Below are 27,496 nucleotides of genomic sequence, written 5' to 3' on the forward strand. Positions count from 1 at the left end.
CATCTCGGCCCTGACCACTTAGCAGCAGCATGACCTTGGATGTTTTGTTATTTCACTTCCCTGGGCCTTAGCTCCCTTGGCTTTTACAATCATCATAATCATAGTGGCATCGCTGTAAAGGGTCCGGCTTTTACAATCATCATAATCATAGTGGCATCGCTGTAAAGGGTCCGGGAGCGTACAGCTCCTTGAACAAGGCCGAGCATGTCGTTTTTTATGAGGCTCTGCTTTTTCTTCTTTTACTCCAGAAAGGCAGAGACAATTGGATGGTTTGGGGTCAGCCAGCGGTACCTTGGAATGAACCTATGTGTCTGCGTAAATTAACTTTTCCCTGCAATGGGTGAAGGGAGCCCCCAAGGGAAGGAAGAGGCAGTTATGCGGTATTTAAAGAACCTAATCGGGAATTCTCACCTCTGGGGTGGTTGTTTAAAGCATTTCAAGTATCTTAACAAAATCTACACCAGAAGGTTCATGAACTGGTGTTTAGGATGTAACACGATTTTTCCCCCACCGGTGACACGATTGTCTGTCGTTTAGGATAGGAGCTTAACTAAAAGCTTTCAGCAGGCCCCCTGCTGGGTGCCTGCTGGGTGGATCAGCCACCCGTCTGAATGTCACAGAAAGTCTCCCGGGTTGCTACTCAGGCAAAGTGAAGTCAGAAGGCCTGAGGACAAGAAGTGGCTTCCCCGCGCTGACACGAGCAGGCTGTGTGACCGTTTTGTGCCTGTCTGCTGGTAATGCCAACACTTTTATAAGGCGCCAGTCTGGTCCAGGTAGGCTTGCCCTGTAATACACCATCTTGCTATGTGGGGGGTTGGGGGAGATTGGAAAAGAGGAGATTGACGACTTTCATCCATCTCAATGGCCAAGAGTGACTAATGCTTACCAGAATAACCAGCAACTGTTGAATGACCAAATTGGTGTAGGTCGATTCCCACCAATTAGTTACCTCACGAAAAGAGCACAGCACAGTGCTTGACACTCTCCTGTCTCTGTCCTCTGAATCCTGCCATTCTTTCAAAAAATTTTAATGTTTATTTATTTTTGAGAGAGAGAGAAGGAGAAAGAGAGACAGAACGTGAGCAGGGGAGGGGCAGAGAGAGAGAGAGGGAGATACAAAATCCAAAGCAGGCTCCAGGCTCTGAGCTGTCAGCCCAGAGCCCGACGCGGGGCTCGAACTCACGGACCGTGAGATCATGACCTGAGCCGAAGTCGGACGGTTAACCGACCGAGCCACCCAGGCACCCCTGAATCCTGCCATTCTGATCAGAAAGCAAGACGGTAGGCTCACAACCAATTTGTTCATTTATTCAACAAAGACTTATCGAGTGTCCACAATGTACCAGGCGCTGTCCTAGGTGCTGGCGATATATGTAGTGTCCAAAAGAGATGACTATGCTGCCCTACCCGGAGCTCACATTCCGGACAGGCGGATGGAGACAATGAACCAGGCAAATAGTAGTGGCTGCTGTCCCTCTCCCACCTCCTGGTCCTGCGTTAGTGCCGGAGAGCTAGCTTTGCAAGGTGGAGACGGGAGACATCCTGAGGAAGCTACTTTCTCATAAGCAGTGACAGGGGTCGACGTAATGGCTTGTCCCGGTGCTTCAGACCAATTCTCCAATGTACATGTGCAGTGAACAAACAAGAAACAAGCAAAGAATCCTGCCCTAAGGAAAAAAAAAAATCAAAACCAAAATCAGGGATGAACAATCAGCTCAGCCCTGACCTAGCCCAGCTCTTAAACGTCTCCTCACCGTTTTCTCGGATTTCAACCTGCTTTAGATTCAAGAGCTTGTTTAGTTTTGTTCTTTCCTTGGCCTCCCTTCCCCAGAGGCGGGGAGCACCCGGAGCCCTTGCCTCCCCCACCCTTCCCGGGTAAGTGACTTCTGTTCTCCCAGGGACTGCCTTGCTCCTCCCCTCATTGTTAGGCACAGCTCCTGGGTCTCCGTTTTTCCAATATTCTAGGATTATGCCTTTGTCTTTTATAATCCCGTCTCCTTTCTCCTTTAGTAATTGCATTCACACTCATCCAATAATAAAAATAAAAAGGGAGAGTAAGTTAGGGTTTAAGTGTATGACCCAGAAAAAAAAAAAAAAGGCATTTTGGTGTTAATCCAAGCACAGCCGAGGCTTGCTTTAGGAACTGTATGATCTGGACTTTTGAATTTAGGAAACAGATTAATCATACTACCATTATTCATATCACAAAGCTATTGCAATTGTACTGGTGGGAGTATTATATCCATAACAAAAGGCAGCGAGGTACAACATTTTAAATAACGAGCCCTTGGAACACTTAAAGGAGGATTTGATTTATGCATATTTTACTTACAAATCTTGGATATTGTATCAGTCTACTATTGAAATATGAAAGCAAAAGCTACAAAAATAGTCTCAAGTGGTCAGAACCTCTTTGGGGTTAACCATCGTCTCATGTGATAATTAACAATGATCTTAGGTATTAAGGTACACAGAACCTTCACACTATTACCTACTGACTTTAGTGATGGAACATTTATCTAGCTTCCAACTAGCTAGATAAATTATTTTTTTCTAGTTTGTGGAGAATGTGTAGGTTCTCCCCCCCCCCCCCCCCACCAAAGTATAAGACTAGGTCACTTATGGGGTGGTGCCTGGGTGGCTCAGTCGGTTAAGCATCCAACTTCGGCTCAGGTCATGATCTCGCGGTCCGTGAGTTCGAGCCCCGCGTCGGGCTCTGTGCTGACAGCTCAGAGCCTGGAACCTGTTTCTGATTCTCTGTCTCCCTCTCTCTCTGCCCCTCCCCCACTCATTCTCTGTCTCTCTCTCTCCTTCAAAAATAAGCATTAAAAAAATAAAAAAAAAGACTAGGTCACTTACAATCTAGCCATGATGATAAACCATATGTACAGAGAAGGTTAGTCAAGATCTCAAGGACGATACAGTAAGTGCCAACTGAGAGGCGAAGCCAGATCCGTGATATGCCTGTCTTAGGGAAGATTGATTGACAGGCAAGGCGGATAAATTCACTCCATGTTAGTGTCTGGATTACCTTAATTACTGCAAATCATTTTTGCCTCTTCTTAGCCCTTCCTCTGTATCTTTACTCTTTTTAATTCAATTTATTTAAGTAGATCATACGCACATGGTAACGTATTGTAATGGTTCAGAAATATACAGTGAAATAAGTCCTTGTGAAGACATATCTTGATCCAATAGCAACAGTGAAGGTCAACTGTTCACCCCAGAAAATAAACCAGGAGGGTTTATCAAGAGACCCTTCGTGGAACTTTTACATGAAATTGTAATTATACCACATATCGAACGGGGAAGAAAAACTTCCTCCAGCTCTGGACATAGTAGTAATCAAACTTTCAATGGCAGGGCTGACACGAACTCCACCTGAGAGACAATTCCAGTATATGTGCTTTGTAGCTGGTTGCCGCGGTTACAGTAACATCTAACAATCGTCCGTATTAATAATTTAAGCTCTTATAATTAGAACTGGACTGTACCGCAAAATAATAAAGTCATGTTGAAATACAGCGAAAATTTAGTCTTCCTCCACCCTCTTTCATTCCATCACTTCTGTCGCCTCTATCCCCAGAGATAACCACACTCACCCAGCGCCTTGCGTGTCCATCCAGAGTAGTTCTGTACAGATACAAACATCCACGAGTGACAGCGGATTCTACATACTTGCCTAGACCTTACTTTTTTAACTTAAAGACTTACCTTGGAGGGGCGTCTGAGTGGCTCAGTTGGTTAAAAGATCGACTCTTGGGGCGCCTGGGTGGCGCAGTCGGTTAAGCGTCCGACTTCAGCCAGGACACGATCTCGCGGTCCGTGAGTTCGAGCCCCGCATCAGGCTCTGGGCTGATGGCTCAGAGCCTGGAGCCTGCTTCCGATTCTGTGTCTTCCTCTCTCTCTACCCCTCCCCTGTTCATGCTCTCTCTCTCTGTCCCAAAAATAAATAAACGTTGAAAAAAAAAATTTAAAAACAAGATCGACTCTTGATTTCAGCGCAGGTCACGACCTCATGGTTTGTGAGTTCGAGCCCTATGCTGGGCTCCGCCCTAACAGCACAGAGCCTGCTTGGAATTCTCTCTCTCCTTGTTTCTCTTCCCCTCCCCTTTTCTCTCTCTCTCTCTCTCAAAATAAATAAATAAACTTTAAAAGAAAGAATTGTCTTTGAGATCGTCTTGTTTCAGTAGAGATAGGCCTGCCTCGTTCTTCTTTACAGCTGCGTGGGTCCTACCATCATTTGTGCCGTTTCTTTGTACCAATCACCTCTTGATGACCGTTTAGGTAGTTTCTCAGTGTGCAAATTTAATCTTTATTTTTAATGGTCTTCACTGAACTATAAGGAACTCAGTTAAGATGGAAAAATATCAAGTGTTCAGTTCAATGACTTTTGATGACTGTCTACACCACCCAAAATGAAAAACAGAATATTTCCATCTCCCCAGACAGTGCTTTGCTCCTTTGCACTCAGTCTCTTCTACCCCACACCTCTTCTGATGACTATCATCATAAATGACGGACGTTTGTCCATTCTTAGATGTCAAAGATTGGAATCCACACAGGGTACACTGTGTTAGACTTCCTTTTTTTTTAAAAAAAATTAATATTTATTTATTTATTTGTGTGTGTGTGTGTGTGTGTGTGTGAGAGAGAGAGAGAGAGAGAGAGTGAGCAGGGGAGGGGCAGAGAGAGAGGGAGACAGAATTCCAAACAGGGTCTGTGCCGTCAGCACAGAGCCCAGTGTGGGGCTTGAACCCACGAACCGTGAGATCGTGACCTGGTCCAAAACCAAGAGCTGGACGCTTAACCGACGGAGCCACCCAAGCACCCCTCTGTGTTAGACTTCTTGCACTCAGCATCATATTTTTGATTTTTGCCCATGTTGCTTGCAGGTTTATTCTTAATTTATATAACTAGTCTAAATAAATATTTTGTTTGTGCTCTGGGAATTTGGGGGGTTACAAATGCTAATTAACTCATTAACTAATGAATCTTATCAAAGGGTGGGTTGAAACTTTGAAATGGTTAAGCAAAGACTTGAAGGGAATCGTGAATTAATAGCAATTTTCATTTTAGAAGATCCCAGGATATTAGGTGACTCTAAGCTTGGTGTGTGTCAATTCTTCAGTATGGAACAAAAAAGCTGATGAGGTTTTCTGAGATTCCATGATTTTAAACCATTCCCCTTTTAAGTGCTTTACTTCCTGAATTTTTTTTTAAATTGTTTACTGTTTATTCATTTATGAGAGACAGACACAGAGCATAAGCAGGGGAGAGGCAAGGAGAGAGGGAGACACAGAATCTGAAGCAGGCTCCAGGCTCTGAGTTGTCAGTGCAGAGCCCGATGCGGGGCTCAAACTCACAAACCGTGAGATCATGACCTGAGCCGAAGTTAGCCGCTTAACCGACTGAGCCACCAGGATCTTGTTTTTTTTTATTTTTTCATTTTTTTAACGTTTATGTATTTTTGAGACAGAGAGAGACAGAGCATAAACAGGGGAGGGTCAGAGAGAGAGGGAGACACAGAATCCGGAACAGGCTCCAGGCTCTGAGCGTCAGCACAGTGCCTCATGCGGGGCTCAAACTCACGAACCGCGAGATCATGACCTGAGCTGAAGTCGAACGCTTAACTGACTGAGCCACCCAGGCGTCCCTTAATTTCTGTTTGTTTGTTTTTTTCAATATTTACTTATTTTGGGGGAACGTACAAACAGGGGAGGGGCAGAGAGAGGGAGACAGGGGATCTGAAGTGGGCTCTACCCTGACAGGCTGACAGCAGCGAGCCCAATGTGGGGCTCGAACTCACGAACTGCAAGGTCATGACCTGAGCCAAAGTCGGACACTCAACCGACTGAACCACCCAAATACCCTTGGTTTCCTTAATTTCTCTAATGTGTTCTGAGTTTTTTGCATGATGGCAGTAACAGTCATAGTATATGCAATGTTACTGGAGATGTACACACGGAAAATGTAAGAAACTGGAATGAATGCCCAACCAACTCAAGACTGATTGTGGTTGACACCCCTCTTGCCTACAGGAAAGCCATCCTTCTTCTCATTGGCTTAATTTCCCTTGCCTTTGGGAGTAAAGGCCCCAGAGGCTGAATCAAGCATATTAAGGAGGGCAGAAGTGAAAGAGGAAGGACCTGATGCTATTGAGTAGTTAAACACAATCCTAACTGCTTCACAGACATTTTTTGTTGGTGGTGGTAATATTTAAAATTTATTTCATTTTTCAAAGCCGGGTTTATCGAGCTATGATTTACATAGGTAAAACTCCCCCTATTTATTGGTGGTGAATTTCTCAAAACGAAAAAATGGCTACTATGCTGTTTATCATAAATTGCTTTTTTTTTTTTTTTTATGCCAATAGCAAAGCTATAGGACAGTTTCAGTCCATTTACATTCTGGAGACTATAAAGCCAGTTTTGGCATTTTTTAAATGTTTATTTATTTATTTTGAGAGAGAGAGAGAGAGAGAGAGAGAATGAGCGCGAGCAGGGGAGGGCAGAGTGAGAGGAGAGATTCCCAAGCAGGCTTTGTACTATCAGTGTCCCGATGCGGGGCTTGATCCCACAAACCATGAGATCGTGCCCTGAGCTGAAATTAAGAGTTGGGAGCTTAACTGACTGAGCCAGCCAGGAGCCCCCAGTTTCAGCATCTTGAAGTTCGGAAAGAAGCTGAACTCTGTAGCGTGTGTACCAATTAGGCTGCTGTTGGCTGCAAGTAACAGGAAGTATTGATGCGAAACTGACTAAAACAATAAGAAAGGGACTCATCCTGCAGGAATGAGTCCATAGTTGCACAGGCCTCAGACGCAGTATATTCTGAGGCTCAGTGGAATCTCAAGACACCGGACTCCATACGTTCATGCTTTCACTCTGCTGTCTACAGATTTAGCTTTAGCCTAAGGCAATTTCGCTCCTGGTTGCCATTTCGTTGCTGGTGACAATCTGGAGCACTTGTCCCCTTGTTTGGGTGCACCAAGGATGAAAGTCGAAGAAGCTTTCTCTTGCTTCTGATCGGGCACTATAGGACTCACACCCTGGACCCAGTCAACAGACATTGGCTCAGAATAAATAGGATCGGGGCAGACAGCTGATCAGAAATTAGAGTCCTGTTAGAGAGGACAAAGAGGGAACTGGATTGGAGTGTAACAAAATCAGCATTTACTACAGGGCTGTGTGGACCTTGAGGCTGCTGAGGTCTTATTTGGTAAGTTAGTTATTGCCTCGTTAATACTTACAATATTCAGGTGGCCTGAGAGGATTAGCAGAGCTCCCCAAAATGGTTAACTCTCTGGAAGTGCTTTCATGCTCTGGAAAAGAAGTCTTCACTGAAAAACTTTTATTATGTCCCACAGGAGGGATTCTCAGCCTTGGATCCTTTCTGGATTGCTTTTATCTTGCATAACCACAAGTATAACTTACAGTTGTCAAGAAGTTCTCAAGAGAAGCTCACAAAATTTATTTTAATTAAAATTTTTTTTAATGTTCATTTATTTTTGATAGACCAAGCGCGAATGGGGGAGGGGCAGAGAGAAAGGGAGACACAGAATCTGAAGCAGGCTCCAGGCTCCGAGCTGTCAGCACAGAGCCCGACGCGGGGCTCGAACCCACAAACCATGAGATCATGACCTGAGCTGAAGTCGGATGCCCAACCGACTGAGCCACCCAGGTGCCCCTTAATTTAAAAATACGTATGAAGAAATTAAAGTAATGCTTAAAAAAGCAAAGTCAGAAAACTGAAAGCAAGGGGAGAGATGGGGGCCGGGGGGCAGGAAATGCCACTTCAATCAAACATCTGAAAATGCTTATGCAGTACTAATGTGAAAACATGAAAATCGCTTTAAATGGCTTTGAGCCAGGCAGAATTGAACCTCTGCCATTTGAATCTATATCACACTATAATCAAATTCTTTAAAGACCTCAAATTCCTTTGAGACCTATCTATAAATACTATTCCATGTCTAGAAAAAAAAGACTGGGAGAAAACATATTCAAATGTTGATATTATCTCTGAGCAGGAAGTTTATGAATGATTATTATGTTCTTAACTTTTTTGGTATTTTTGGATTTTTCACATTTTTTTCTTTGTTTTTGAGCTTATTTATGTATTTTGAGAGAAACTGGGGGGAGTGGTAGAGAAAGAGAGAGAGAGAGAGAGAGAGAGAGAGAGAGAGAGAGAGAATTTCAAGCAGGCTCCTTTCTGGCTCTGTCAGCATAGAGCCCAACGCAGGCTCGAACCCATGTACTGTGAGATCATGACCTGAGTGGAAACCAAGAGCTGGACGCTCAATGGACTAAGCCGCCCAGGTACTGCCCCTTTTTTCAATTTACTTTTTTAAAGTAAGCTTTACACCAAACGTGGGGTTTGAACTCACAACCCCAAGATGAAGAGTCGCACAGTCGACTGACTGAGCCATCCAGGTGGCCCAGTATTTTTCACCTTTTCTAAAATGAACATTATGTATCACTGTTTTCAATCAGAATGAAATATCATATTATAAAATACACAATGTTCGGTCCAGTTGCACAATGTAAAGACTAGATTTAGAACCAGTGTAGAATACTTCATCCTTATTCCATTATTACTAAGAGGTTACGGGTTCATACGCCAGTATCAATCTCTGTGACCAAATATTCCATCAAAATACGATATCCGGTTGGCTGCTTATATTAGAAGTGATTGCCCCAGGTGGCTTATGACAATTAAAGTGATCCCACTAGATCACTCTTCTCGACTAGTCTCATCTTTTCCAAAAGTTAGAGGCTCCAATGCCAGTCCTTTGTGACAATGATATTATATTTTGTGAAAAGATGAAACTGAGAGTACTACATTCCAAATAGCTAAGCAGAGGGGCACCCGGGTGGTTCGGTAGGTTAAGCATTTGACTCTTGGTTTCAGCCCAGGTTACGGTCTCAGGAATTCGTGGGTTTGAGCCCCTCATCGGGCTCTGCGACCACAGTGCGGAACCTGCTGTGCCTCTTTCAAAACAAACAACAACAAAACAAAACCGCAAAACGAAAACAAAACAAAAAACCCAAATAGCTAAGCAGAGTTCCCATCCCAGTAGCCAGAGGGCTCAATCTGATGAATATACCTGTTTGGTTTAATTTGCACAGAGTAATTTAAATATGAATTAGTCAACAGTCTTAAATTAGCAGACTTTATATAAAAGCTAACTGTGGGGATTCCTTGCAAAAGCAGAAGACTGAATTAGCCCCTCGGCAACCTTCTCCTGCAGCCCAGTCACTTATTGTCCCCTCACCCCTCCTCCTTCCCGTTCTTCTCATTCCTGTTCTTCTTGTCCTTCTTCGTTGTATGTGCTCCCCAGTTCGTTCTTCTTGTTCTTCTTCGTTGTACGAGCTCCCCAGTTCGCCACAGTACCCGCCGTGCCCTGTTGTAGTTCAGTCTGCCTGCTTCGCTCATTTGCATTTTCCTGGAGGCCAGAGCCAAGAGTACTAGCTCTAGAGTCATACTGCCTACCTCTTAAGACTGGCTCCATTTCTTTAAAGCCTGTGTCTTTGCAAAGGTACCTACCATGTGTCTAAATTTCCTCGCTGGTAAGCTGGGAAAACAGCAGTGCCTACTTCAGGGGGTTCTAGCGAGAATTCTGTGAGCTGGAGCAACTAAGATACTTAGAGCAGTGGCTTGGCCCACAGGAAGCGCTTGATATATGTCAGCCATTATCAATGTTACAGGCAGCCACAGGCGGCATTTGAGTTTGATCCTTCTGAAGTTTGGGAATTACACCCTGCAGAAGGTAGAGGAGGCTGGGGGAGCTGGGCACAAGAGAAGGCTTTGAACTTGAGACGGGTGTGCAGACACTTAGCTCCATCGTAACTGGAGAGATTAGAGTGTGATGTTAGTCGCTCGGGCTCTGAAATCGGGTGGACATCATTCTTTGCTTTGTCATTTACCAGCTATGTGCCCGAGAGAAGTTTTCTAAACTCTCTGAACTTGCTTCTCATCTGTAAAATGGGGATACAGACAAGGCCTAGCCTGAGGCGTGTCTTACCCTGGATTCCCCTCAGAAAGCAAAGCCTGAGACAAAGGCTCTCCTGCAGAGAGTTTGTTTTGGGAAATGATCTCGGGAATAGGAGTGGGGGGCTGGAAATGGTATCAGAGTGAGAGGAAAGACAGCACAAAGATGTGTTACTGAGCTGGACATTACCGTGGGGGGCTGGACCTGAGTCCCGCCGAGACCCTCTAAAGAGCCACGTACAATATACCTCAGGTTTGTAGGGATAGAAAGGGGCGCATCTATCTCTCGGCTCTGCATCCCTCCCCAACCACTCCTTTGGGCAGTGATTGCCCCTTGGGGTATTGATTTTCTTGCACTTGCAGATTTGTGCATCTAGAATGCCGAGTAGATGCTTGCAGACCTCCCGTACCGGTACCGGCAATGTCTCAGGACAGAAAGCAGGTGTACCTAGCACAGTTGAGGCAAAGCGTTGCCAGCTTACCCCTGTGGGAAGCAGTTTAGCTCAACAACGGCCGGAATAAAATATGGGCCAAGAGGATTGTAACTGGGGCCCAAGACATGGCTGCTGGAAAGGTCCCGTGGGTCTTTCCTTGTCAAAAGAATCTGCATTTTCTCCAATATCTTTTCTTTAGCCGCACGTGTCCCAGTCTCCATGAGAACTTTCTCAGGGACAATTTAATTCGCCTCTGCTCAAGACGAATCACAGAAACGGTAAGCTCTCTGCCGTTTGATTCAGGACTATACAACATTAAAAGTTGGTTCACATAGGACACCTCCAAAAAATTAATATTTAGACTCAGATACCACAAAGTGGATATGCTTATCTGAACATTCCCTCTATAAAATTACCTTTAGAGGCACCTGGGTGGCTCAGTCAGTTAAGCATCCGACTCTTGATTTGGGCTCAGGTCATGATCTCACAGTTTGTAGCTTCGATCTCTGCCGGTCTCCGTGCCGACAGTGTGGAGCCTGCTTGGAATTCTCTCTCCCTCTCTCTCTGCCCTTATCACAGTTGTGCCATCTCTCTCTTGCTCTCTCTCTCTCTCTCTCTCTCTCTCTCTCAATAAGTAAACTTTAAACAATTTTTAAAAATTACCTTTAGAAGCGTTTCACATTTTCATGCTCAGGAAATCTAACTTGAGAGATTGCTCCCAAGATCCCATGGTCACTACTCTTTGCTCTGTGAACACGGCAAGGGCCTCTGGTCCAGGGCAGTGAGAGCAGTAAGGAGAGTAAAAGTGTGTCAGGAAAAGACAGGATAAAACAGGCAGAGAGGGACAGGTTAGGCCCCGAGGTTCCTGAATGGGGAAAAACACATATTTTGGGACAATGCCGGGAGTGTCTGACCACAGCCAACTCCCTTGGGTCTAAGTTAGGTCTTAAAAATGTAACAGACCCCTCCAACTCCCCCTCAGGTTTCCCTCAGGAAGTTGACAAAAGCCCTGACTAAAAACAAGTAACAGACCCTAAAACGTATGACCCACAGGCGACCAAAACCCTACAGCACAAAGTCCCTTGCCTAGAGTCCGGGGGCCATTCACCTTCAAATGCCCCCTCTCTGTATAAAGAGAGGTCCATACTATTGCTACCTTCTGTCTTACATTCGAATAAACTTTTGCCTGCTGCTCATTTTATTTTGTGTCTACCTCTTCAATTCTTCGAAGGGGCGAGACAACGAACCCCCGGTATTGAGGTTAAGAATCTATGGAGGTTAAGAATCCTGCAACAAACGTGAAGAGTAAAAGCAGTCAAAGAGTAAGTGTGATGTGGTAGGCTGGGGTCAGGCTTTGGGAGCCCTGGTCTTGTTTCTATCACAAACTTGTTTTGTTCCTTCACCCCCCCCAAGCCTTGTTTGTGAAATGCAGTATTTGGATCAAATGCCTTAAAAGATTCTTGATATGCAAAAGAATGAAGTTGGAGCCTCTGTGTGAGATCACATATAAAAATTTACTCAAACTGTGGCACCCTGGCCGGCTCAGTCAGTAGAACACGTGACTCTTGATCTTGGGGTTGTGGGTTCGAGCCCCATGTTGGTGTAGAGATTATTTAAATTTTTTTTTTAACTTTTATTTATTTTTGAGACAGAGAGAGACAGAGCATGAACGGGGGAGGGTCAGAGAGAGGGAGACACAGAATCCAAAACAGGCTCCAGGCTCTGAGCTGTCAGCACAGAGCCCGACGCAGGGCTTGAATTCACGGACCGCAAGATCACGACCTGAGCCGAAGTCGGAGGCTTAACCGACTGAGCCACCCAGGCGCCCCAAGATTATTTAAAAACAAACCCTTAAAAACAAAGTTTACTCAACATGGATCAACCATCTAAACGTGAGAGGTAAAACATAATAAGTGTTCATGACCTTGGATTTGGCAATGGTTTTTAAGGTCTGTCGCCAAAAGCATAAGCAACAACAGAATAAATTGGACTTCATTAAACTTCTGTTCATCAAAGGGCATTACCAAGCGAGCGGGAGGACACAGAATGGGAGACAGTATTTACCAATCACATATGTGATAAAAGTTGAGCATCCAGAATATGTAAAAAATTATTAGAAGTCAACAACAAATAAACAAACAATCCAATTCCAGAACGGGCAAAAGACTCAGCCAGCCACTTCTCTAAAGAAGGTACACGTTGGCCAATCAACACACCAAAAAATGCTCAATATGGTTCGTCATCGAGAAAACGCAAATCAAAACGGCACTGAGATACCACTTCACGCCTACGAGGATGGCCGTAATAATAAAAAAAAGCAAGAGTTAGTGAGAATGTGGAGAAATGGGAACCCTTGACCATTTGCTGGTAGGAATGTGAACTGGCAGTTCCTCGGAAAGGTACAGACTTATCAGATGATATAGCAACTCCACTCCTAGGTATACAGCCAAAAGAATGGAAAACAGGTACTCACATATACGTACACAGGTATGTTCATAAAACATTATTCGCGGGGCGCCTGGGTGGCTCAGTCGGTTAAGCGGCCGACTTCGGCTCAGGTCACGATCTCGCGGTCCGTGAGTTCGAGCCCCGCGTCGGGCTCTGTGCTGACAGCTCAGAGCCTGGAGCCTGTTTCAGATTCTGTGTCTCCCTCTCTCTGACCCTCCCCTGTTCATGCTCTGTCTCTCCCTGTCTCAAAAATAAATAAAATGTTAAAAAAAAATTAAAAAAAAAAAACCATTATTCGCAACAGCCAAAACATGGGAGCAACCCAAATGTCTCTCAAGGGATATCCATCCCATAACCACAAAGGAGGGTAAGTGCATACAGTGGAATATAATGGATAAACAAATTATGGTATACGTACACAACGGAATATTATTCAGCTGTAAAAAGGAAGGAAGTACTGATAGATTCTACGACATGGATAAGCCTTGAAGACATTATGTCAAGTGAAAGAAACATGGCACAAAAGGCCACATATTATGTGATTCCATTTGTATAAAATGCCCAGAATAGGCACATTCACGGTGACAGAAAACAGACTGGTAGTTGCCAGGAGCTTGGGGGAGGAGGCAGAATAACTGTGTAATGAGTATGGGATTTCCTTTTGGGGTGATGGGGTAGCAGGTTATGAATGTACTAAATGCCACTGAATTGTCCATTTTAAAGATGCTAATTTCAGGGCGCCTGGGTGGCTCAGTCAGTTAAGTGCCCAACTTCAGCTCAGGTCATGATCTCATGATCTGTGAGTTTGAGCCCCCCGTCCGGCTCTGTGCTGACAGCTCCGAGCCTGGAGCCTGCTTCAGATTCTGTCTCCCTTTCTCTGCCCCTCCCCCACTTGCACTCTCTTTCTCAAAAATAAACATTAAAAAAAAGTTAAGATGGTTAATTTCATGTTATGTGAAATTAACACCTCATGTCATGTCACCTCAATGTTCATTTTTATTTTTTTAGATTTATTTATTTATTTATTTATTTATTTATTTATTTTGACAGAGAGAGAGAATCCCCAGCAGGCTCTGCACGGTCAGCAAAGAGCCCAACGTGGGGCTCGATCTCATAAACCACGAGATGGTGACCTGAGCCGAAATCAAGAGTCAGACAGATTGAGCTACCCAGGTGCCTCTCGCCTTAATTTCGAGAAAGCCTTTTAGAGTTCTGAGATTCTATGAATATGAAGGAGGTAGTAAAGCCACGCATAGCTTGTGAGATAAAGATGGGAAATGCAAAGCATCGGGGTTATTACGTGAAATGAACAACAGCACAACTCTAAAAAGGCCAGAGACCCCCTGGCCTAGATCAGGAACTTTCAGGAGTGAGAAATCTGTTGGAGTCAGGGCCCTAATGCTCACATTCATAGCGGAACCGTTTGGCTAATGTTTTCAGGCAATCAGTGAAGGCAAGAGGTAGAGTCCTTACATCTATAATAGGGTGTAAGGAGTCTGTAAATCACATGCAAGGGAGAAACTTAAAAATAACCCACCATCTTTTATGGCTGCCTGTCTGGATAGGGATGGAAAACAATATGCTGTATTCACAGCATCAAAGAAATATCATCAAAAGTGTGTAAATGACCTTAGGTTTTATTAATTTTTTTAAGGCTAGTCATGGTGTTGGCAGAGTGAGCATTTATTGTTTGTGACAGCCCCTCAGGGCAGATGCCACGGTCCTGACACTTAGCATGCTTGTTACTGCTTTCTTGTGTCCTAAATTTCAAGAAGACAGAAATGGAGGTCTAAAAGCTAATAATAGTGTCATCTCATTGGCAGGAGCTGGAAGGCAGCATGCCTCTGGAAAAATCCTAACACCGGGTGCCTTCAGGCATCTGCAGGGGAAATAGGAAGAGAAATGGGACAGGGAAGGCCACAGTGATCAATACTGCAGGAGGATGGGGACAATGAAAGCATGTGAGTCCGAAATCCAGCAGGAAATAAAAAAAAAAAAGAGACAGAGAGAGAGAGATAGAAATAGGAGAGCTAAAGACGGACACATCAGAACCAGAGCCTGCTTGTCACCAGAGAGAGCAGGCTGTCAAAAATTTGCCAGGAATTTAGTTACATTCATACCATTTAAACTGGGAGCTTCACCTCTGGGAATCTACCTTAAGGAAATGGTCCTATGGAGAATATTTCCTTTTATTTGAGATGACCTCACTTCGGCAACGTGGGGAGGAATAATTAAATGAAATATCAACCAGATCCCTGACAAATGGCCATTAGAAACGGTGTGGTCACAGAGTTCATAATGGTAGAAATTTTTTTCTTATAATTATGCCATAATGTATTTCTTCTTTTGATAAAAGCGAACCCCATTAATTGTGGAGGATGCCCATAATAACATCAATAGTAAAAGTTTATAATCCCACATCTATAGATGATCATAGTTATATTTTGGCTGAATTTCCTTAGTCTCTAAAAAAATTTTTTAAAAAATTTTATTGGTTTATTTTGAGAATGAGAGAGAGAGAAAGAGAGAGAGTGCAGAGGAGGGCCAGAGAGAGACGGAGACAGAGAATCCCAAGCAGGCTCTGCAGCGTGGAGCCCGATGTGTGCTCAAACCTACGAACTGTGAGATCATGATCTGAGCCGAAACCAAGAGTCACTTAACTGACTGAGCCACCCAGGTGCCCCAAGTTCCCCTAGTCTTTTTAAAGTAAGTGTGCATTGGGGCGCCTGGGTGGCTCAGTCGGTTAAGCGTCCGACTTCGGCTCAGGTCACGATCTTGCGGTCCGTGAGTTCGAGCCCCGTGTCGGGCTCTGTGCTGACTGCTCAGAGCCTGGAGCCTGTTTCGGATTCTGTGTCTCCCTCTCTCTCTGCCCCTCCCCCGTTCATGCTCTGTCTCTCTCTGTCTCAAAAATAAATAAACGTTAAAAAAAAATAAAGTAAGTATGCATATACATACATATTTATAAAAAGAGGTTTCATACTCTACATACCATTTTGAGTCACTTAACTAACACAGGTGACAAAAGTTGTATGTCGTCAAATTAAGGACTGTAAAACAGAGTCAAAATCTAGAAAAAACACCATAAAGAAATATGCTATTTTGAATGGCTCTGTGTGGTAGACTAGAGGGGGTTCCCCGCTTCCTACACTTATTCCTCAGTGGTTTTGATATGTGCCCACTTTCCAAACAGAATTGGTTCCAGGTTCTCTGCAGTTGGAAATGGTGGGAGTTTCAGTGAAGAGAACTGGGTGACTGACTCCCATCCTGAGATTCACCGTTCAACGCCACCCAATAGGATGGAGGTTCCATGTTATTACAGGGGCTTCCAGACTTCCTTACTCCGGATAGTTGTGGTGGGACCCAGGCAAGGGGGTCTCCAGGCTGAAGAGCAAGAAACTATGCCTTGTAAACCTGGACTGTGTTGTTTCACAGTCAAGTTTCCTGATTATCCCAAGATCCTGGTAAAGCCTCATTTTGATGTCCTCATTACCGTCCTACCCCCTACTGTCCCCACCTCCTCCACATGCCACACACACACACGCACGAGTTCTCCATCCACTGGCAACTCTGAAGGTCTGCTTATTTAGGAAGCAGCCTGTTTCCTTCAAGAGTGTGCATTACTTTTACAATGGGAAAAATAATAAATTTTTGTTAAATGGGTAAATAAACCTGGTGGGGGACACTGGCTAGCCTCACACTAAGGGTTTCAGTAATAGTACTGAGGGTTTCCACTGTCTGGAAAGAATCGTACCCCCTCCCAGGCTTCATGCTTCCCCTGGGTCCCTACAGCCCTACAATGGGGACAGGACCAAGACCCGGGCCAGCCGGGCATGTCATGGCGGCCTGACCACTCAGCTCTTTTGTTTGGCCGAATTCTGTCTCTCATGTGCTAACAAGTCCTTGCAGAGGGAGCAGCCAGGCCCCAGTGGTTGTTATGTCAGAGAGGAATTAGCCCCGTCCCCTGACATCAGAATGCGTGCATTTCAGGGTTATTGTTATTCTGCTCCCTGACCTCCTGTCCCTCAGTTGAAATAATCCCAGTTCTTTCTACCTTTTTGTCCTACGCTGGATTGTTTCCAACCCTTTAATATCCTCTCACAATTCTTCTCGGGACCTCTCCCAGTCCTCCTCTTCCCTGTTTAATTACAGGGCTCAAACACAGTATTCTAGGAATCGCTTGAGCAGTGCCCAGTAAAATGGGAAGCTTATCTCAAGATTCCTCCATGCTGGGGTTTCTGCAGCCTTCCCAGGGTCACGCGACGCTGTCTTTTTAAGCAACTGCTTAAAAATGTCTCACGAACAGTTTATTATCTGCAGGGAGCAGAAGCTTGCAGGGCTGGGCACGGCGCAGGGGCCCTTCGGGTGGCGCGGCGTGACCAGCCGTGCTGGCCGCCGGCACCCATGCGCACAGAGGAGACGCTCGTGGTGGGGTTCGGCTCAGGGGGCTCGGGTCCCTTTTTGAACGATACTTGTTTCTTCTGAAGCATCCTCTCCCACCAGATAGACTGTTCCATAAATCTTCCAAAAAAAAAAAAAATGTGCTATCATCATTTATACTTGGCCTAAAATTCTGTCAAGTCAGCCTGTGGGTTTTTTTTGTTCAGATATTTGCATTTTAAACTCTTCTGATTGTGGAATGAGAGGTTTTGTTGACTGTTGAGAGAACTCAAACAATAGGAGCTAGTGAATGGCTATCTATCATCTAGCTAGCTAGCCAGCTAGCTATCTAGCTAGCGATCATCTATCTATCATCCATCTATCGTCCTTTCCTCCTTCCTCTTGCCTCTGAGCTCATTAGGCAGGCTGCTGCTGGTAGGACCCCTCTTTTCGCCATGTTATGCTATCTAAGGGGAATGGGGCAGAAAAGCTATGGAGAAAAGTATTCGATCTGTCTCTCTCCTCCCTTCCTGCCTGCCTTCCCTCTCTCCATTCCTTCCTTCCATTCATCGAACAAAAACTTGTCGAATGCCTGCTGCACCCTTGAAAGTCCTCAACCAGGTTGAGTTAAGATAATAATAATAATAGTAAATAAGGATGCCCGGGTGGCTCAGTCGTTTAAGCGTCTGACTCTTGATTTCGGCTCAGGTCATGATCTCATCATTCATGAGATCAATTCCTGTATCGGCCTCTGTGCTGACATCGTGGAGCCTGCTGGATGTTCTCTCTCTCTCTCACCCTCTCTCTGCCCCTCCCCTGTGTGCGCACACACACACACACTCTCTCTCTCTCTCAAAAATAAATAAATAAGCATTGAGAAAAAAACCCCACCCAAACAGAGCTTCCAAATGCCTCATGATTTGGTAGGAGGAGCCAGACGTTTGAAAAAACAAGTGTAAGAAAGTATGTAGGCACCGCTCTGAGAACTGTGTCCAGAAGGAAGAGCGGTCAGCTCTAGCTGGGAGTGGACAGGACGCCTGGGAGGGCTTTCTTCGGGGGGGGGGGGGGGGAATGAAGCTTCTATTCTGCTATTAATCCACATTCCTTCCCTACCGTCTTCCCGTCCCAGGCTTCCCAAGATGTAAGGCGGAACAGTTTTCCTCCTCTTGACCCCAGAAGTTTTGTTTTTTTTTAATTTTTTTAATTTTTTAATGTTTATTTATTTTTGAGACAGAGAGAGACAGAGCCTGAGTCGGGGAGGGTCCGAGAGAGAGGGAGACACAGAATCTGAAACAGGCTCCAGGCTCCGAGCTGTCAGCACACAGTCCGACGCGGGGCTGGAACTCACGGACCGTGAGATCGTGACCTGAGCCGAAGTCGGAAGCTCAACCGACTGAGCCACCCAAGCGCCCCAAGAAGTTTTGGTTTTAACTTCCTCAGACATGAAGCTGTGGAAACCTTCCAGCCTATGAAAGATATGTGAGTGTATGCATGGGTGTGTTGCCTGTGTGATAAAGTACCGGAAGTCTCGTTCCTTGTGACATGCTGGGAGACTCGGGGAGCCCTGGCATTTGGAAGCCAGGGCCTCAATGTTTTGGTTTTTTTTTAATGCGGTACAACGGCAAGTATCCATCAAGCACATCTTTGTCAATTTATCGGGTGCTTTTTCATTTTTTAAGTTTTTACAGTAACTTATTTATTTGTAATTTTTTTTGAATGTTTATTCATCTTTGAGAGATAGAGACACAGAGCACACGCAGGGGAGGGACAAAGAGAGAGGGAGACAGAAGCCAAAGCAGGCTCCAGGCTCCGGGCTGTCAGCACAGAGCCCAAAGCGGGGCTCCAACTCATGAACCACGAGATGGTGACCTGAGCAGAAGTCGGACGCTTAACCCACTGAGCCACCCAGGCGTCCCTACGGTAATTTATTATTTTAATGTTCAATTAAACTACTATTTCCCCTCCACATCCCTCCTCACACCACTTCAGACGCCACATGTGTGGGTTTTTTCTCCAGTTCTTGGAGGACGCTGAACGGATGTCCTAGGATTAACCGGTACTAACTGCCCGGATGGTGCAGATCCCACAGGCCGAGGACTCAGTCCCTCCCACAAGACTCCTAACATCAACTTCAAGTCCAGATTGTCACCTATGCTTCTGACGGACTGGCTGTAAATCCAGGGTTCCCTTGACCTCCTCGTTCGGTTTGATAATTTGCTAAAATAGCTCACAGAGCTCGAGAGGACCAATTTACTTACTAGATTACCCGTGTCTCCTATGACTCGGGAACAACCAGATGGGAGGGATACCTATGGCAAGGTGTGGGGGAGGGCCACAGAACCTCCGTGCCTTCTCTGGGTGCACCACCCACAGAGCACCTCCACGTGGCCACCAACCCAGAAGCTCTCTGAATCCCACTGTTCGCGGTTTTTATGGAGGTTCCTTTACATAGAACCGATTGATCAAATCACTGGCCTTTGGTGATGGAACTCAATCTCCAGCCCTTTTCCCCTCTGCAGAGGTTGAGGGTGGGTCTGAAAGTCCCAACCTTCTCACCAGCTGTGCCTTCTCCCAGAGACCAGCCTGTACCCTAAGGCTGTCTGGGCTCCCCCAGCCACCTGTCAATCGTTAGCATACAAAAAGACACTATCACTTCAGAGATTCCAAGGATTTTTAGGAACTGTGCCAGAAGGGGAAGGGGGAAGTGTGAGTCATGACCAAAGATCGTATTTCTTACTATGTACTAATGTTATGGTTATATTTGAACTTATCTTGCATAGTAGACTACAAGGCCCTTGAGAAGAAGGAACAAGCCTTCTACATATTGAGACATCCCCTAGCTCTTAGCACACACTCAGTAAATATTTGCTAAATAAGTGGATAGCTTTGTTACTCAAAACAAACATTTTGTAAATGTTTGTTGAATGAGTAAGTGAGAACATGGAGATGGGTCTCCTGGAAGTTTTGTTCGGTCTCCAAGTAAACTCTGGAGCGTTGTTTTAGCGCAAGGGTAGTACCAGCCCTAGGAAAGATTTGGACACATGTGAAGCACCTTTAGCTGTCCTAATGATGGAGGGAGGCGATGGATGCATGGGACAGTTCCACACTATCTCACTCCGGACAAGGAGAAGGTAGCAAACATCTCTCTACTTCTGAATCCCCAAACAAACTTGGTTGCACCTGGAAACACAGAGAGATTTGGGTATCATTTGAATCTATGTTCATTGTTCTAGGAATGTAAAGATCACGTGAGGCATGGGGTGATTGTATATTTTAGTTTTTTTTAATCTTTATTTATTTTTGAAAGAGAGAGAGAGAGAGTGCAAGCAGGGGAGGAGCAGAGAGAGAGCGAGACACAGAATCCAAAGCAGGCTCCAGGCTCCGAGCTGTCAGCAGAGCCGGATGTGGGGCTCCAACCCATGAACCATGAGATCATGACCTGAGCCGAAGTCAGAAGCTTAACCAACTGAGCCACCCAGGCGCCCCGAGGGGTGACTGACTGTATTTTGACTGATGAGGAACTTTGACACAAATTGCTCACCGTTTTCAAAAGCGATGTCACCAATGGTATACAAGTTGCCAAAACACAGCTCAGCTCAATTCGTCAGCATTTGTGATCCTGCATTCATAGCACTTCTGTGTCAAGATAAAAGCACCTGCTGATTTCATTACGTCTTAGTGTGGTTGTGCCTAAGCATGTGTGGACTGAAGCATATGTTCCTTTATTATAAATTACTTTCCTTTTATTCCTCTCTTTTACATTAAAGTCAGGGTAGGGGTGCCTGGGTGGAGCAGTCGGTTAGGCGTCGGACTTCAGCCAGGTCACGATCTCGCGGTCCGTGAGTTCGAGCCCTGCGTCGGGCTCTGGGCTGATGGCTCGGAGCCTGGAGCCTGTTTCCGATTCTGTGTCTCCCTCTCTCTCTGCCCCTCCCTCGTTCATGCTCTGTCTCTCTCTGTCCCAAAAATAAAACAAAACAAAACAAAACAAAAAACGTTGAAAAAAAATAAAGTCAGGGTATTATATTGATTTTTTAAAAAATATGTGTTCAGGTGGTTATACGAGCCACACATTTCACTTCAAGATCATAAAGGAGGAGTTCTATGATATCTGTGTTAACACAGACTTTGGGTCTGCTATAGACTGAATACATGTGTGCCCCGATTCCACAGAAATTCGTACGTTAGAGCCTAATCTCCAACGTGATGGTATTAGGAGATGGCGCCCTTTGGAGGTGATTAGGTCATGGGGGTGATTAGGTCAAGCCTTCTTGCATGGATGGGATTAGTGCTTTTACCAAAGGGGCTCTAGGGAGGTCTCTCTTGTTCCCTTCTGCCACGTGAGGATACAGAGAGAGGATAGCTCTTTATTAGCCATGAATCAGCCTCCCACCAGACACCGAATCTGCCAGTGCCTTGATCTTGGACTTCCCAGCCTCCAGACTGGGTGAAATCAATGTGGTTTAGAAGCCCCCAGCCTCTCGTATCCCTGCATCCTAAGACAGGTTCTGAGAGGGTTGAGAGCTGTCATTACTCTACAATACTCTACTGCTTTTACAATCTTTTTCTTTTTCTGCTCACAACCTCAGAGAATCATGGGGAGACTTGATTGCCGCCCCCTAGATCTTTGTCCCCTTCACCTCTTCCAAAGAATCCTCCCCGCTTTATTGTGGTCCCCCTAATTTACCCTTCCTCGGGGGTGCTGTGCTCACCCCGCGGATGTCTACCAAGGATGACTCCCGACAAAGTCTCCTTTCTCAGAGCTCAGCCACTCCTCTTTGTTCAGGCCATTGCTCTCCTGCCAGATGAACAAGGAAATCCAAACCAGTAATGAAGCTGGGATTAGCTGGCTTGGAGGAGGAGGTCAACCAAGGCCAGAGAAGTTGTCAGAAAACTTTGGCTTAGTATCTCAACTCCCTAGAGCAGCTTTTGGTCAAATCCTGGTCCTACAGGCCGCATGGTGTCTTTGCGTGGGTTAGAAAACCATACCCCTTCAAGGACAGAAGATTACGAGGAGGCTTCTCCTCCCATAAGCTGATGCACTGAGCCTCCGTGAGAGCCAAGTTGGATCTCAGCCCCCACTTACTCCTACAGCCAAGACAGCCCTGACTTGGGCCTTTGGTTTACTTTTGGTGAATGGTGACCATCTGGGGTTGGGCTAAGGGACACGAGGGGCTACCTGAGGTCTGGGCTCCACAGAATTAATGTCCATGAGCCCCTTTCTGTTCAAACTCCAGAAATCCCCGGAACCTGTGTGTGCTTTCACTTTGGGGAATGAACACAGGGGGGATCTGGGGCTAGAGCTCACCGAGTACAAAGCACTGGGAAAACAGAGACAGACTCTTTTCTACATGTGAGGGGCTCCAAGAAGCCTCTGCCACCCGATGTGTCTCTCGCCAGCCTCCAGGCCACTTAGGACCGGAGATTGGAGTCAGGTTGCCTGACCCAAAGCTCAATGCTATCACTTCGTAGCTCTGAACCATGGGCGGGTTTCTGACCCTGCCCAAGCCTCACTCTCGCGATCTGTAAAATGGGTTGAAACAATGGTTTCTAGAATTCTGAGAATGAGGTGAGACGATCTCCATCAATCCCTTCGCACGAAACCCGGCACTGTTAACTGTTGCTGTTGTTACCGACCAGCATGCCATTTCCACTTTTGGAGTCACTTTTCCCGGTCTCCGCAGCACAGAAGAATGGTCAGGATCATGGGCTTGGGGGCTAAACCGTCTGGCTTCAGGGGCGCCTGGGTGGCTCAGTCGGTTAAGCGTCTGACTTCGGCTCAGGTCATGATCTCACGGTTCATGGGTTTGAGCCCTGCGTCGGACTGTGTGCTGACGGCTCAGAGCCTGGAGCCTGCTTCCGATTCTGTGTCTCCCTCTCTCTCTTCCCCTCCCCTGCTCATGCTCTGTCTCTCTCTGTCGCAAAAATAAATAAAAACATTAAAAAGAAAAAACAGAAAATAAATAAACAGTCTGGCTTCAAATCCCAGTTCCCTGACCTACTGGTTGGCTAAACTTGGGCAAGTTACCCTGGCTGTGAATACCTCTATTTCCCCATTTGGAAAATCAGGGTAATGGTAATACCTCGTCGCCAACTAGGGTTTTTATGTGGATTAAATGAGTTAATACTTGTCCAGGGTTTTTAACGGGACTCAACGCACAAAAAAGCACTATATACATCTGAGTTTACAATCTATATACCAACCAATAGATACATAAGCTGCACATACATGTCTTTACCGCTACACTTCCTGTGTCGTATTCAATTGTGTCTGCGTCTCCTTACCAGACTGTGATCTCCTAAGCGGCCAGACTGTTTCTTACTGACGCTGAATCTCTCACACGGTAGAGCACAGAGGCTGGCTCGTCCTGGCTCAGCGAATGCTGTTGTCTGACTGACTGAATGAATTGAATGCATGAGTGAAAGAACGAATGGATGGGTTCCTAGGGCAGAGCAAGGCCCTCAAGATGCCACCTTCCCAGGCAGGGGCTCCTGTCAATACGCCAAGCCTTGAAGTAGAGGAATTAGCAAGAGCAGCGAGGCTTCCCTGCCCTCCCTAGTCATACCTGAGGCTACAACAGGCGGAGACTGTCTGGCTACCAACTGATGCTGTTAAATGAACAAAGAGGTCTGTGGTCTTTGGGGCTGCCCGTCTGGCACCTTCCAGGAAAGTGAACCCGAGTGTGAAACACACCTGTTCTCTCTGGCCTCCTAACTGGCAGGGATTTAATTGCCAAGGGGCGGGAGAGGCTGGGAGGTCCCACCTTTGAAAAAGCCAGGGGATTAATTGTGTGTTAATGGATGGATGTACAGGGTGGAGGGGGCAGCCTGGGCAGGCAAGAGGGCAGGGAGCATATTCTGGCCTCCTGGCCTCTTTTATTTCTCACTACTGTGTGCCCTGTCGGAAGCCAGATGGCCCAGACCGAAATGAAAACAAATTCACTTCGGGAAGAGAAACCTTAGAGCGTGTTTCTAGTGAGTAATGACCCTGGGAGGCGTTTTCAAACTCTGGAGCTGTCCTCTGTGGCTCACATTTCAAAAAGTGAATTTTCAATCTCCAGCCAAGGCATTCAAGGACTCTCAAGGTTTGCGGGTTTCAGCCCGCATCCCCCCTTCCCAACCTAGCTCCTCTCCGTCCTCCAAATCTGTGTGTCCATTTTGGCCTCTGCACTGTTGTTGTTATCTCTGCGCAAAATGCCTTCTTCCTCTTCCACTGCTTTGGTGCAAAACTGACTCATTCTTCAGGGTCCCACTTAAATGGCTCTCCTTCAGGACATCTCTAAGACCCTCTTGAGCCATTTTAAGACTCTCCTAGTCCCACATACCTTTCCACTTCCTTTCACATCAAAGATCATAAAATGCACATTAAGCACAATTATTTTTTCTGTAAAACTTAAAAATATAACTTTGCTTGGGGCACCCGGGTGGCTCAGTCAGTTAAGCGGCCAACTCTTGATCTTGGCTCAGGTCATGATCTCATGGTTCGTGAGATCAAGTCCCACAATGGACTCTGTGCTGACAGTGCTCAGCCTGCTTGGGATTTTCTCTCTCTCTCTCTCTCCCTTTCTCTCTGCCCCTCCCCTGCTCACGTGCCCATGCACACATTCTCTCTCTCTTTCAAAATAAACTTTAAGAGGGGCGCCTGGGTGGCTCGGTCGGTTAAGCGTCCGACTTCGGCTCAGGTCATGATCTCGCAGTCCGTGAGTTCGAGCCCCGCGTCGGGCTCTGTGCTGACAGCTCAGAGCCTGGAGCCTGTTTCGGATTCTGTGTCTCCCTCTCCCTGACCCTCCCCGTTCATGCTCTGTCTCTCTCTGTCTCAAAAATAAATAAACGTTAAAAAAATTTTTTTTTAAACAAAATAAACTTAAATAAATAAAGAAATATAACTTGCTTATCATATTATTCATTATTTTAAAAACTTTAATTTATAATTAACTGGCTGTTATTTTATGGCAAATCATTATTTATCCTTAGGAATTCTGCAAAGGTGAGAAAAGTTAAAGATAGTTTTGATCTTTAATAAAATTTAGGAATATTAAATCTTACTGTTATTAAAGAATAAATACTGATTAATTTTGGTTTTACAGTTTTTCTTTATATACTGGGAAGCCAATACTTTTTTTTTTTTTTTTTTTTTTTTTACAGGTTCTTCATCTCCATAAGCCTTTGGAAGGCTGGGTGGCCCTTGCCTCTGACCTATAACTTCTAAAGGGGAAAGAGTCCTGCCACCATCAGATGTATTCTCTTTCTCCTATGATCACAGGCCTCTCTGAACCCCTTTTAGAGTATTACTTTGAATCAAATTCTGCCCTTGATTCAACATCTAGCTACTGATGAATACAGGACACAGTCATAACCAACCCAAAAGATGCCATAATTGTGAATTTGTAGGCACTGAATAACATGCTATGAAAACATAGAAATCAAACAGGTTGCATTATAAAGAGAAATTTACAAATTTACCGTAATAGTTGTAGATTTTTATATACTAGTGGATTAAGAGTACACAATTTGGAAAAGATACAAAATACTTGAATAACACAATTTCAAGCCTGATATAAATATTTAAAACGACTGCACTTGAAGTTGTCGAATGAAGACTATACCTTATTTAGAAGCACACACAGAGCAGGGTCCCTGGAAGGTGTCATCCTCTGGGGTTGTCCTCTGGATAAGAAGCATGAATAGATGAAATCTCCACTCTGCTTAGCATGGTGAGAATGGCTCAGGGGCATGGTCACAAGTGGCGTCTGGAAAGGTTTTCCGGAGCGGATTTGAGGAAATTCAGTTTTCAAGGAAGTGAAAAGGGAAGAGAATTCCAATGCATGAAATGAACTTCTATAGAGATAGATAAATATATAAAGCCCCCAAAGAGGAAAGAACAAGTACTTCCATGTGACTAGAGGACAGGGAATGTTAAGGAAAGACACTGGAAACTTAGGCAGAGGCCACAGCAGAGAAGGCCTCATGAGACAGTTCCACAAGTATGTGTTTTACCCTCTCACGTAGCAATTTCCAACCTGCAGCCATTGGGACATGACCACCATGATTTTTGCCATATCCATTCACCAACTGCATTTTTTAAACGTCGTGCCCTTCTTTAAGCCAATCAATTCTTAAAACTCAAGTATCTTTATTTTAAAAGAGGTGGTATGTTATCACTGTAAATAAACAACCAGTATCCTTGTCGTTAGTCGAAATTAACTATAAAAAATAAATACAGTGGAAGCAAAACAAGGTGACTATAATCTAGTTATGGATTATGGATTGTGGTGAGCATCCCACATCACTGCCCTCCCCGGTAAAACCATAAGCTCTATGTTTTTAAGGTTTTTCGTTTATTTTGAGAAAACGGAAGAGAGCACAAGCGCGGGAGGGGCAGAGCGGAAGGGAAAGAGAATCCCAAGCAGGCGTCGCGCTGTCAGTGTGGAGCCCGATGTGGGGCTCAGTCCCACAAACTGTGAGAGCGTGACCTGAGCTGAAACCAAGAGTCAAATGTTTAACCTACTGAGCCACCCAGGTGCCCCATAAACCGTAAACTCTTAATATGCTACCGCTCACGAGTTATTAGTCACATTGAAAACCAGAGATGAATGCAAAGGAAGAAATCTCTAATAATGGAATCACAGGGCCTCCAGAGTAAATCATTTATTTAGATCATGTAAGTAACTCTTCTTTTCTCCAAATGGTTCTGTGTTAAACTACAGCTCTATCTCGGGCCACAGAGTAAGGTAACAGCAAATGCCCTCTTAATTCAACGGGGTTATGGCGAGGATTCAATGAGTCTGTGTAGCAGAAATTCTTTGGATGTTTGTTGAGTGCTTATTATAGGCACTCTGTTAAATGTTTTACATGCATTATTTTTTTTTAACCCTCACAGCAGCCCTCTCACGTAGTTACTATTGTAGTTTTTTTCATTTGACAGATGATGAAGCAAAAACTCAGAGGTTAAGTGACATGCCCAGGATGGCATAGTCAGTAAGTCAGTGCCAAATATTCCTGGTTCTGAAGTTTTCAGTTTCAGTCCTAATAATGCCTTTCATTCGACTAGTGTATTTTCCTTTTCTCAGAGCTTTTCTTTTTCACCAGATTCCACTTAGATGTGGACAACTAATGTTACTAAAATTACCAGGGAGAAGGTAGGGGGAAACCAGAGACTCAAATCTGATGACCACTAGTTGGCCGGATAACGACTTTCAGACTTTACTAAATTTGCTAAGTTGTTTAAGTCACCTCGCAAAGGCTCTTCA

At 45.1% G+C, this 27,496-nt stretch overlaps 1 long non-coding RNA gene across 2 annotated transcripts; it reads right to left on the reverse strand.

Annotated features, from left to right (window-relative positions):
• Positions 1-1,287: 1,287 nt before the first annotated feature.
• Positions 1,288-27,496, reverse strand: LOC109499164. 2 transcript variants are annotated; one of them, XR_002156340.3, is made up of 3 exons: positions 25,853-27,496; positions 20,302-20,429; positions 1,288-1,667 (listed from the first exon to the last, which is right to left on the reverse strand). It is a non-coding gene; the product is annotated as an uncharacterized LOC109499164 (long non-coding RNA). The 2 variants fall into 2 exon arrangements; XR_006597093.1 differs by lacking the exon at positions 25,853-27,496 and adding an exon at positions 20,791-21,050.

Source organism: Felis catus, chromosome B1, assembly GCF_018350175.1.
Source record: "Felis catus isolate Fca126 chromosome B1, F.catus_Fca126_mat1.0, whole genome shotgun sequence".
NCBI classification, from domain to species: domain Eukaryota; kingdom Metazoa; phylum Chordata; class Mammalia; order Carnivora; family Felidae; genus Felis; species Felis catus.